The 11,987-nt window shown below is 39.8% G+C and overlaps 1 pseudogene; it reads right to left on the minus strand.

The window, feature by feature from the left end:
* Nucleotides 1–9,214: 9,214 nt before the first annotated feature.
* Nucleotides 9,215–9,603, minus strand: LOC103118374 (large ribosomal subunit protein eL31-like; annotated as a pseudogene).
* Between the last annotated feature and the right edge of the window lie 2,384 nt (nucleotides 9,604–11,987).

An 11,987-nucleotide genomic window follows, 5' to 3' on the forward strand; every position in this document is an offset into this window, starting at 1 on the left:
CTCAGAGGTCTTACAGGCTCCTATGCTAAATACATGGGCCTGGAATCAGATGGATGTAGTTAACAGTTAATTGTATTTTTTTAAGATCCGTATTTCTCTTAGTCCTGAAACCTCTGGGACTCTTCTTGTATTTCTCAATCTTTCTTTTTCTCTATTCCCTTACTTTCTATGGATTATAGGAAGCTAGCACCTACTTTTATTTATTTATTTATTTATTTTTAATTCTATCAGTGACTTAATATTGATTTACAAAATTATAAGATAACAGGAGTATAATTCTGCACTGTTCCCACCACCAGAGTTCTGTGTCCTCACTTTCTTCATTAGAAACTACAGTAGTTCTCTCACTGGTCCTGTAATGAGTGCAGCCTCAAATGTTCCCAGCTGTGACCATGGACTTCGAGTTAAGACTGGCAGGAACTCAGAAGTCTTACAGGCTCCTATGCTAAATATATAGGCCTGGAATCAGATGGATGTAGTTAACAGTTAACTGTATTTTTTTTTCCTCCAGGGTTATCGCTGTACCTGCACTAGGAACCCACTGCCCCTGGAGACCATTTTTCCCATTTTGTTGCCCTTATTGTTGCGCTTGTTATAGTTGTTATTGTTATCATAACTGTTGTTGTTGTTGGATAGGACAGAGAGAAATTCAGAGAGGAGGGGAAGACAGACAGGAGAAGAAAAAGATAGACATCTGCAGACCTGCTTCACTGCTTGCAAAGGGAGCCCCATGCATGTGGGGAGCTGGGGGATCGAACCAGGATCCTTTCACTGAATTCTATTTTTTTAAGATCCATATTTCTCTTATTCCCGAAATCTCTGGGACTCTTCTTGTATTTCTCAATCTTTTTTTTTCTCTCTTCCCTTACCCTCTTATATTGCCTTTGTTGACCAAAAACAACCCTCTACCAGTGCTGCTATGCCATGTTATGCTGCAACTGACTTGTTACTGCAGATTGTCTCCAGAGACACCAAGCCTGATTGGATACTTTGTATCATGATATCAAATAACTAAACAAGGAAAAATTATCTACTATACTAAATCATACCAATACAAAATAGGCTGTCAAACACACCAAAAAGATGTCAAATATGCAGTCCCTTGTGAATGAAATTTAGAACATGTGGAAAACATGTTAAGATGAGTGTTGAAATTCCCAGCTGGTTTCAAAAAACTTTGTCAGGTTTTATACTTTTTTACTATTCCATTAAAAATGAGCAATACAATCTAAATGAAATTGGAGCATTATGATATATGCTTGGTTTATTTTTTGATATAGCTTTTGTCTTTATTTTAACAGTCTTTGATAACATACATTTCTATAAGTGGAATGCAAAAATCGAGCCCTCCTGGGTAAAGGAGACATTATCGTCCTTGAGATTTTTGGTATAACTCACATTCTAGAGCCTCAAAAACACTTTGTGGGGCTGCAGTACCCATCTATGAAATGCATGAACTGCACAGCACATGACATGTACATTATTAGAGGGGATTAGGATAAAATGCCACCACTCCCAGTTTATATATGACACAGGGACCAACTCTTCATTTGTGAGCTTTGCTTTATCTTCTCACTTCTGATTAGATATCACAGTACATTCTCCTTTCTAGAACCAGAGTCTCTCTGTTATCACATTTCTTAAATTGAGTTTCCCAAAAGTATAATCATTTCATAGTTTATACTCAAAATTCTGAACCAGAGATCAATTGTTTGCTTTTATACTGTACAAAACCAGACTCCATAATGGGATAATGTGATAATTAGTTCATTTCTATCTAGTCCTAAGCCCTCACCCCAATTCACAGTATGTCAAAGGTCTAGACATTCAAGAGACTTGAGGTCTGGGCTGTGACCTAAATATAGAGCAAAGGGAAACTATCAGGGCCATTAAGAGACATGAGAAGTTAATCTCCAAGCATGCTCATATATATATATTGCTTTAACCAATTATAAGTGACAGTGGTGATTATGCCATTACTATTTTTAGATTAGGGTGTGCACTGGGAACAGCAGTACAAATATAAAGATGAAAAACCCATTAATCCCACTGCCCACATTCTGTGTTAACGAAATGAGTGGGAAAGCTATTTAAGCAGTCATTAGACCCTATAGCACCAATGCTGCCTTATCTCATGCTTTTCATTTTTATTTATTTCCTCATTTCTCCTTAGGTTTTACTGTCTAATTCTACCCTCTCTTTTTAAGATATTTTATTTATTTTGATGAGAAATAGAGAGATAGATAGATAGATAGATAGACAGATAGATATAGATCAAGATAGACCAGACCACTGATTAGCTCTGGCTATGATGGCACTGGGGATTGAAATGAGGACCTTTGGTGCGTCAGGCATGAAAGTATTTTTGCATAACCATTATGCTGTTTTCCCAATCCCTTCTTATTCTAATCTCTATCACTCTTTGTCCTATACTTGTTTGTTTCTTTTTTAAAATGTTTTATTAGTGATTTAATTATGATTAACAAGATTGTAAGATAACAGGGGTATAATTATACACAGATCCCAACATTAGATTTCTGTGTCCCATCTGTTGGAAGCTTCCCTATTCTTTATATCTCTCTGGGAGTATAGACCAAAAATTTTTATGAGGTTCAGAAGGTGAAGGTCTGACTTCTACCATTGCTTCTCCAATGAACATGGATGCTGATAGGTCAATCCATATCCCAGCCTGTTCTTATCTTTTCCTAGTGGGGTATGGCTCTGGAGGAATGTGGTTCTGGGATACATTGGTGAGGTTATATGTGCAGGGAGGTCAGTATGGCATCATGGTAGCATCTGCAACTTGGTGGCCGAAAGGCAGTATGATATAAAGCAAACTGTTTAGTAAACAGGCACACAAAACTGGGAATAGGGCAAATGAAATTAGGGTTCTTCTTGTGAGAGGAAGCTGGGAAGTCTTTTTTAGTTATGTTCCATGCCCATGACTTCAGTAATTTTTGCCTGAGCCTGAAAATTAGCATGCAAGTGGGCTACTCTCTGTAGCTACTCTCTCTCTCTCCCTCTCTCTTTTTTTGCCTCCAGGAGCTCAGTGCCTGCACTACACATCCACTGCTCCTGGATGCCTTTTTTTCCCCTTTTTGTTGCCCTTATTGTTTATTGTTGTTGTAGTTTTAGTTATTACTGTTGTAGTTGTTGGATAGGACAGAGAGAAATCGAGAGAGGAGGGAAAGACGGGGGGTGGAGAGAAAGATAGACACCTGCAGACCTGCTTTACTGCTTGTAAAGTGACCCCCCCTCCCCCCGCAGGTGGGAAGCCGGGTGCTCCAACCAGGATCCTTACTCTGGTCGTTGCACTTTGCATTATGTGTGCTTAACCCACTGTGCTATCGCCCAGCCCCACTTCTCTCTTTTGTATTGTCTGAGAAGATGGTGTCAGAGTTGACAATAGAACTAGAAAGCTGGATTGGCCCATGTCTATTCATATTTAACACAGGATCCTATGTAGCATCTCTCACAGTCTAGGCTCCCTCCCATTCCATGGTCATGGCTAAGAATTCTAGGCTGCACTTATTTAAGAACTGTTGGTATGCTTCTAAATTCTGCTTATAAGACCTTCTGTTTTGATCATCACATTAGGTTCGCTTGTATTACTTATGATGTGGTCTATTTACATAATCACTGTTTTACCTGGGTCCTGCCCTGCCTGCAGGGTATTGGTTTAATCCCCACTGGTTAGATGGAAGCTTTCTATGTTCTGTTCGTGCTCTTTTTTTGCTCCACCCCCTCTCCTAGTCATTTCCTTTTGCTTGCCACTGCTGGTGAAGAGGTGCATAAAAGGTAATGTATCTGATTAATAAACGAGATACTGCTTCCCAGCTCAGCCATGAGTCCCTGGTCGTCTGTCTCCCACCTGAGAAGCTAGACCAGCAAAGAACCAGTCTTCCTCGAGTGGCATAGTCAGTTGACCCAGTCTCCATATAAAGTAGGGCAGTCCCTATAATTGCCACTCTACAGTGAGGGCAGGGTTTTAGAGAGGCCTATGATGACATTTAGAGGGCATATGATGACATTCCTGATGGAAGTGACCAGTGATGGTGAAGAGAGGGATCTATTAGAAGTCTAGGCCCATCAGATAGATATGGGAATCCAAGGATCCCCTGAGTAGCGTCCCAGATGATGAGGTGGCTTGGAATTGACCAAAAAAAAAAAAAAACATCATTAAACTGTGCCTGACTCTTGCCCTTATCCAGTTTTTGTAGTCCTTACTTTATCTGATGAGGTTGAGTAGTAAATATTTGATTAAGTACTTTATGGTGTCTTCTTTGGGTCTTTCTACTTGTTTGCTGAACTTAATAGTCTAAGTCTACTCCCAGAAAATTATTATGTACTTTTACTTTGAGGTACATATTTTCCCCTAAATTATGGATACATGTGCACATGTACCCTGTTTCTTAGGCTCTGTTTTATATCTAGAGTCTGTAACTTTGTTAGGGAGTGTGCCATTTGAAATGGAACTAAAGTGTCCCATGAGTTAGGAAGTAATCTCACCAGATTATTGGAGTTGGAGGGTTGACATCTCGGGCTCTGCATCTCTGGATATGGTAAGACATGGCTTGGAGGCACTGGTTGCATTGGTTTAGTTGGGGTCAGCAGAGGGCAGTATAACAGGGAAGGCGATCAAGAGGAGAATCATGAAGACATTAAAGCAAAGTCCCAGAGGTTCCAGGACTGGGAGAAATACAGATTTTAAAGAGAACAGGGAAGGTTCCTTGCTGTGTTAGAGCTTAAGATGGCAGTAGATAATTGTTATTATAATCAAATTATTTGGAAGCTTGGTTTACTTAAAAAAAAAAAAATTCCATGGTTAGGATTTACTGTACCATATAAGACCTCACCATGATTTATGTCATTTAGTGCTAGGTACAAATAACTATATCTTAGATTCTGACAGGAATGGTCATTTCTGATCTACTTGATTTAAAAATTATAGGTAATTTGGTATTTTTAAAAAAGAAAAAGGAAGTTGTTATTAGAAATACTTTAACAACTTAAGCCCAGTGTCTGAATTCTTTCAGTCAAGAAATTTGATTCCCTAAATGTTTAGACTAAAAAAATATATACTCAGAACTGACATCTATGCATTTATAGAACTCAAGACTCTCAGTCTATTTCCCCCTGACATATTAAATAAGAATACAGGTTAATAGAAGTATAGATTAATGCCATTCCCACCACTATACATCTATATCCTTCACTCACCCCCTTCAAAGGAGCTTAAAATCTAACCTCCCCAAGATGGCGACATGCAAGCAGCAGCTGGTGTAAGCTCCAGCAAACCACACCTTGTGACCAGGGATTCTCTGGATAGGGTAGGATACTGGGCCATCAGCAGGATGGTGAATAAGGGGTCCTAAAGGTGAGACCACTCTTGGGTTAGAAAATGGAGGAAAGATAAAGGAAATCTTTTGATTATTTCTGAAGCTCACCCCTCCCCCACCACCCCAGAACCAGCCCCCAGGGGCAGGACAACTGCTCTTAGCAGGCTCCCCGCTGAGCTATTTTCTCTACCAAGATTGCAGTAATCACTTTTCTAGGGATATACCCCAAGGACTCCATAATACCCAACCAAAAAGAAATGTGTACACCTATGTTCATAGCAGCACAATTCATAACAGCTAAAACCTGGAATAAATCCAGGTGCCCAACAAATGATGAGTGGCTAAGAAAGTTGTGGTATATATACACACAATGGAATACTACACAGCTATTAAGAACAATGAACCCACCTTCTCTGACCTATCTTGGATAGAGCTAGAAGGAATTATGTTAAGTGAGCTAAGTTCGAAAGATGAATAGAAGTATGGGATGATCCCATTCATAAACAGAAGTTGAAAAAGAATAACAGAAAGGGAAACTCAAAGTAGGCTTTGACTGAATTTGGAGTAGGGCACCAAAGTGAAAACCCTGGGTTGAGGGTGAGGGTGGATGTTGAGCTTCACGAGTCAGGGGCTTGGGTGGGGGGTGAAGAGGGGAAGTGGGATGGGACACAGTCTTCTGGTGGTGGGAATGGTGTTTATGTACACTCCTATCAATCTGTAGTCATATAAATCACTATTTAATTAATATGAGAGGGGAAAATTGATTGAATGTCTCAAACTTTTTAAATCACAGACTTAGTCTTTTTAATACATAGGCTGAGTCTTTGATATGTTGACTCTCTTAAAAGCTTAGACCAGGGAGAACAGAAGCAATCAGTGGCACAGCTATATGCAAATAATGTCAAAGGACATAAGTTATGGTGATGTTGTGTATGATACAGCAAATCCTAACAAAGGGATATTTCAAAGTTAACCCAATTGCCAAATAATGTGATTATAGCGATAACTATCTATTGTTTTCTTAAACCCTAAGACAACAGGATCCTCCTGCTTCCTCTTTAGAGCCTATATTTCCCCCTAGAACCTCTAGGGTGGGGCTCACTCTCCTGCATGCTTCTCAATTCATACCAAATGATATTCCATCCGCTGATCCCAACCTAGTCAACACAAGGAGTACCACCTCAGCATGCTTCACTTCAGACTGTGTCCAGAGACGTCAGGCATGGAATGTCAACCCTTCAGCTTCATTACTCGAGTGAGACCTTCCTTTCATACTATTCTCTAATTCCATTTCAGGAGGTTCACTTCCCAAGAAAATCCCAAAACCTAGATATAGACCAGGTCCCATAAGATAGAGCATATGTTCACATGTATCCATAAATTAGGGCAAAATATATACCTGAAAGCAAAAATACACAATAGTCTGCAGTGAGTCAGTATAAAGTTCCCAAACAGACATGATGGGACTAGACCTTGAATAAATCCCTCTCTCCATTGTTATGTCATTCCTAGCAGGAACAGTACAATAAACCCCTTTGTGAACCTCCATAGGACCTTGCCCTCAACTTGGATTAACAACAGTAGAGAATGTTCCATCCTCCAAAGGGAGGCTGGACAATATACTCTATGCTACACCTGAGGAAGATGGGTCCTGATATTGGGGCAGCTTGGAATGTTCCTACTGATGACCACAGAATGTGAGCTCAGATCTACAGGGATGCAGAGGTCACATAGGCTCCTAAGCTAATTATGGGCCCCAGACCACATCAAATTGATGGGGTTTACAGTCAATAATATTTATACCCCTTTCCCATATTAGGGAGCTACTCTCGTCCCTGATCCAGCTTTCTGGCCCTTCTGCCATCCATGACATCATCTCCCCAGAAAATAATTAGGATCCACCTGCATATCAGATTTCAGGCAGGCTCAGGCAAAAAAAAAAAAAAAAAAAAAACCACTAGTATAACCACAGGCCCTTTGGAATACAACTAAAATATGCCTACTAGCTATCTACAAAATGGAGGACCCCCCCCCCAACTCTTCATCTGCACTATTCCAGCCTTTAGGTCCATTATTGGTCAACAATTTATTTGGCTTTGTATGTTAACTCTCTTTCAACCACCAGGTTCCAGATGCTAGCAGGATGCGACAAGTCTTCCCTGGACAGACAACCCCACCAATATGTCCTGGAGCTCCACTTCCCCAGAGCCCTTTCCCACTAAGGAAAGAGAGAGACAGGCTGGGAGTATGGCTCAACCTGTCAACACCCATATTCAGCAGGGAAGCAATTACAGAAGCCAGACCTTCCACCATCTGCATTCCATAATGACCTTGGGTCCATATTCCCAGAGGGTTAAAGAATAGGAAAGCTATCAGGGGAGGGGAGGGGATACAGAGTTCTGGTGGTGGGAATTGTGTGAAGTTGTACCCATCTTATCCTATGGTTTAGTCAATGTTCCTTTTTATAAATAAAAAATTAAATTAAAAAATTTCTACCCTCCCCCCCACCCCACCCCAGAGTTTTTACTTTGGTGCAATACTTTAAACCCAGTCCAAGTTTTGCTTTGTTTCCCTTTTTTGTTCTTATTTCTCAACTTCTGTTTATGAGTGGGATCATCCCATACTCACCTTTCTCTTTCTGGCTAATTTCATCTAACATAATTTCTTCAAATTCCATCCTTGATGAGTCAAATAAGGTGGATTCATTATTCTTAATAACTGAGTAGTATTCCATTGTGTATAATACCGAAGTTTTCTCAGCGACTCCTCTGTTGCTGAACACCTGGGTTGTTTCCAGGTTTTGTCTATAACAAATTGTGCTGCTATGAACATAGGTACACATATATCTTTTTGGATGAGTGTGTTTGCTTCCTTAGGATATATCCCCAGGAGAGGAATTGCAGGGTCAAAGGGTAGGTCCACTTCTAGCCTTCTGAGAGTTCTCCAGATGGCTCTCCACAGGGGAGCACATCAGCAGTGCAGGAAGGTTCCTTTCTGCCCTTGGTTGTGTCTCCAACATTTGTCTCTGTTGTCATTTCTGATGTATGGCATTCTCACAGAGGTGAAGTGATATCTCGTTGTTGTCTTTATTTGCATTTCTCTGACAATCAGTGACTTGGAGCATTTTTTTTCATATGTCTGTTGATCTTTTGGATCTCTTCTGTGGTGAATATTCTGTTCATATTCAAAAATAAGGTCATTTGCTTTTTTGTTGCTAAGTTTGATGAGCTCTTTATATATTTTAGTTATTAGCCTCTTGTCTGATATATGGAATGTAAAGATCTTCTCCCATTCTATAAGGAGTCTCTTTGTTTGGGTGATGGTTTCTTTAGCTGTGCAGAAGCTTATCAATTTGATATAGTCCCACTGGTTTATTTTTGTAATAGTCTGCCTTGCATTTGGGTCTGTATCATTGAAGATTCCCAGAAAATTTAGACAGAAAAGAATTCTGCCAATATTTTCCTCTAAGTATTTGATAGTTTCTGGTCTAACATCCAGGTCCTTGATCCAGTTTACTTTTGTTTCTGGTGATATGTAATAGTTTCATTCTTTTGCTTGTTTCAACCCAATTTTCCCAACACCATTTATTGAAGAGACTCCATTTTCCATTTAATAGAATGGAATCCCTAGTAAAAAATTGGATGATCATAGGTGTGTGTGTGTGTGTGGGGGGGTATTTCTAGGCTCTCAATTCTGTTCCATTGGTCTATATGTCTGATTTTATTCCAGTACTAGGCAGTTTTAATTACAGTAGCCTTAAAATGTAGTTTGAGATCTGGGAAAGTGATGCCTCCATTTCTGTTTCTTTTCCTCAAGACTGTCTTCTGGTTTCCCTCTTTTTTTTCAGTTTTATAATTTTATTTGACAATTAATATTTAGTTTTCATCCACATTGAATGTCTGTAGATTTTTGAAAGTGGTGATAAGTACATAGGTAACCAGTGTATATAGTTTGTTCAGTGAAACTTCATCCTCATTGCATTTTCTGAACAACCATACCCGGATATTGTAGGGGACATTCCTTATTCCTTTGGCCCAGACAGTTTTGTTGAACCTGGTGTCAATGCGCACATCTGGAGTGCTGATTTCCCTCATTTCCAGATCTCTTTGAGTGCCCGAGGAGCATGTTTCTTGAAGCCCACACTGTGGATGCGCTTGTGGAGAGTCATGGTGTACTCCTGGGTCACCACCTCATGGCTGGCAGAGTGGCCCTTCTTATATCATCCCTTCTTTGCCTGAGCCATTCTGCTGGGCCTAGACAGGAAAGGAAGAGTGTGAGGTATTGTCCCTGTTCTCTTTTCTCCCTTTTCTTTCCTTATTACTTTTTTTCTGAAATAGAAATGTTTTGCCTCGTTTGGTTTGAAAAACATTGCACAGTGTCTTTGTTAGAGGTAACATATAACAGTGGTTGTTTAGCTCCATTGAAGTCAAAGCCTCATATTCTAGTGGGGAGCTTACTTATACAGAGGATGAACCCAGGTGTTAGCAAATCCACAAAACAAGGTTTTGCCAAGTTTGAAGTGTCTGAGATCTTCAGCCACAAATAAACCCAATCGTGCTATTAATGTGAAGACAGTACTTTGCCAAGCTAATGAGATTCATTTGGACACTTGAAACTTCTGAAGATAACTAATCTGAATAGTGTCTTTTTAGTATTTCCTACTCCAGCTTTTGCTTTTACTTGTTTTATTTTCTCTCTGCCTGTGATGAGGTCATTTTCTGTTTTCTTAATTTTATTAGACCATCTGCAATGAACACTTTTATTTACAAGCAGTCTAGTGTAATAGTCCAGAGTATGAACTCTGGAGTCAAAGTACTTGGGTCCAAGTTCTGGTTTCATCACTTTTTACTGCATGATCAGGGCAAGTTATTTTAATGATATCTATTTCATACAGTTGTTAGAAGATTAAATGAGTGAAAATGTAGAAAGTTATAAAACAGGGGGCCAAGCAGTGGTACATCCAGTTGAGCACACAGGTTACCACCCATGAGGACCAGGAGTTTGAGCCCCAAGTCTCTACTTGCAGGGGAGAAGCTTCATAAGCGGTGAAGCAGGTCTGCAGGTGTCTATCATTCTCCCTCTTTATCTCCCCCATCTCAATTTCTCTCTGTCCTATCAAATAAAATAGAAAGAAAACATTTCCAAAAAATGGCTGCTGATAATGCAACCAGTACCACCTTGGCATGTTTGACTTCGGACTGCATCCAGAGACGTCAGGCATGGAATGTCAGCCCACCAGCTCCATGACTCTGCCACCAGGTTCCAGATGCTAGCAGGATGCCCACCGGACTTCCCAGGGAAGACAACCCCCGCAATGTGTCCTGGAGCCTCGCTTCCCCAGAGCTCTGCCCCACTAGGGAAAGAGAGAGAGAGAGAGTCTGGGAGTATGGATTGACCTGTCAACACCCATGTTCAGCGGGAAAACAATTATAAAAGCCAGACCTTCCACCTTCTGCACCCCATAATGACCCTGGGTCCATGCGCCCAGAGGGTTAAAGACTAGGAAAGCTATCAGGGGAGAGGATGGGATATGGAGTTCTGGTAGTGGGAATTGTATGGAATTGTTCCCCTCTTATTCAATGGTCTTGTCAGTGTTTTCAGTTTATAAATAATTTTTAAAAAAAAAAAACGCCTACTGAGAGCAGTGGATTTACATAGTGCAAGCACTGAGCCGGTGATCACCTTAAAAATATTAAGAAAGTAATAAAACAATATACTCTGGTACATGACAAGTAAATCTTCTGTACATGCTTATTGTTACTTTGTTGAGGTAAAAATATTGATCTCACAGGACTTAAATACTGTACTGCAATAAGCCTGTACAGTAGGAAAATGCTGTTTAAATATGATTCCATATTACCTGGACTGGGTGGACAAGACTAAGAATTCCATACATAATTGAATTAGAAGCAGATCCTACAGTCCTGTGTAAGGGACTGGTTTTGAAGACAAACTATTTCAAGAGTTATAGAATATTCGATGAAAGTACCTTCAAAAAAAAAAAAGAAAGAAAGAAAGAAAGAAAGAAAGAAAGAAAGAAAGAAAGAAGAAAGCACCTTGTTGCAGTAGATTTTTTTGTTTTTACTTCATATTGGGGCAGCCTATCCATAGATCACTAAGAAATAATCAAACAGTTCCATAATCTAGGGTTGGAAGGAAGTTCAAAAGCAATTCTACCTAACTCAACCATTTGACTGAAGGTTAGTTAGCATAGCAAACAGCAGACAGATATAAGAAGGTTTACATGTGCCAAGGAAATAACTCACCTGGTAGGTGTATGCTTTGTCTCATACTGCCCCAGTTGGAGTCCCACATACTACAAAGAAGTACCACAGTGATATCATGCATAGATGAGACCCCAGCAACACACACACATATATACACACATACACAAACACATACACACACACATACATACACACACACACACACAAATTAACAGCTGCTATGCAGATATTCAATGAAACATGACTACTTAGAATAAAATTTAGTAAAGATCAATGACTTTAATTTTGGTTTTATTAGCACCCAACTATAACTAAAATGAGTTGACCATGCCCAAAACTAACTGATGACTGATTTCAATTTGAAATAGTTTTCATTTTAAGGAGCAAGACTCAGCAATGTTTTATCTGGTGAATATTTTCA

This window comes from Erinaceus europaeus, chromosome 11, assembly GCF_950295315.1.
Source record: "Erinaceus europaeus chromosome 11, mEriEur2.1, whole genome shotgun sequence".
In the NCBI taxonomy this organism is placed as follows: Eukaryota; Metazoa; Chordata; class Mammalia; order Eulipotyphla; family Erinaceidae; genus Erinaceus; species Erinaceus europaeus.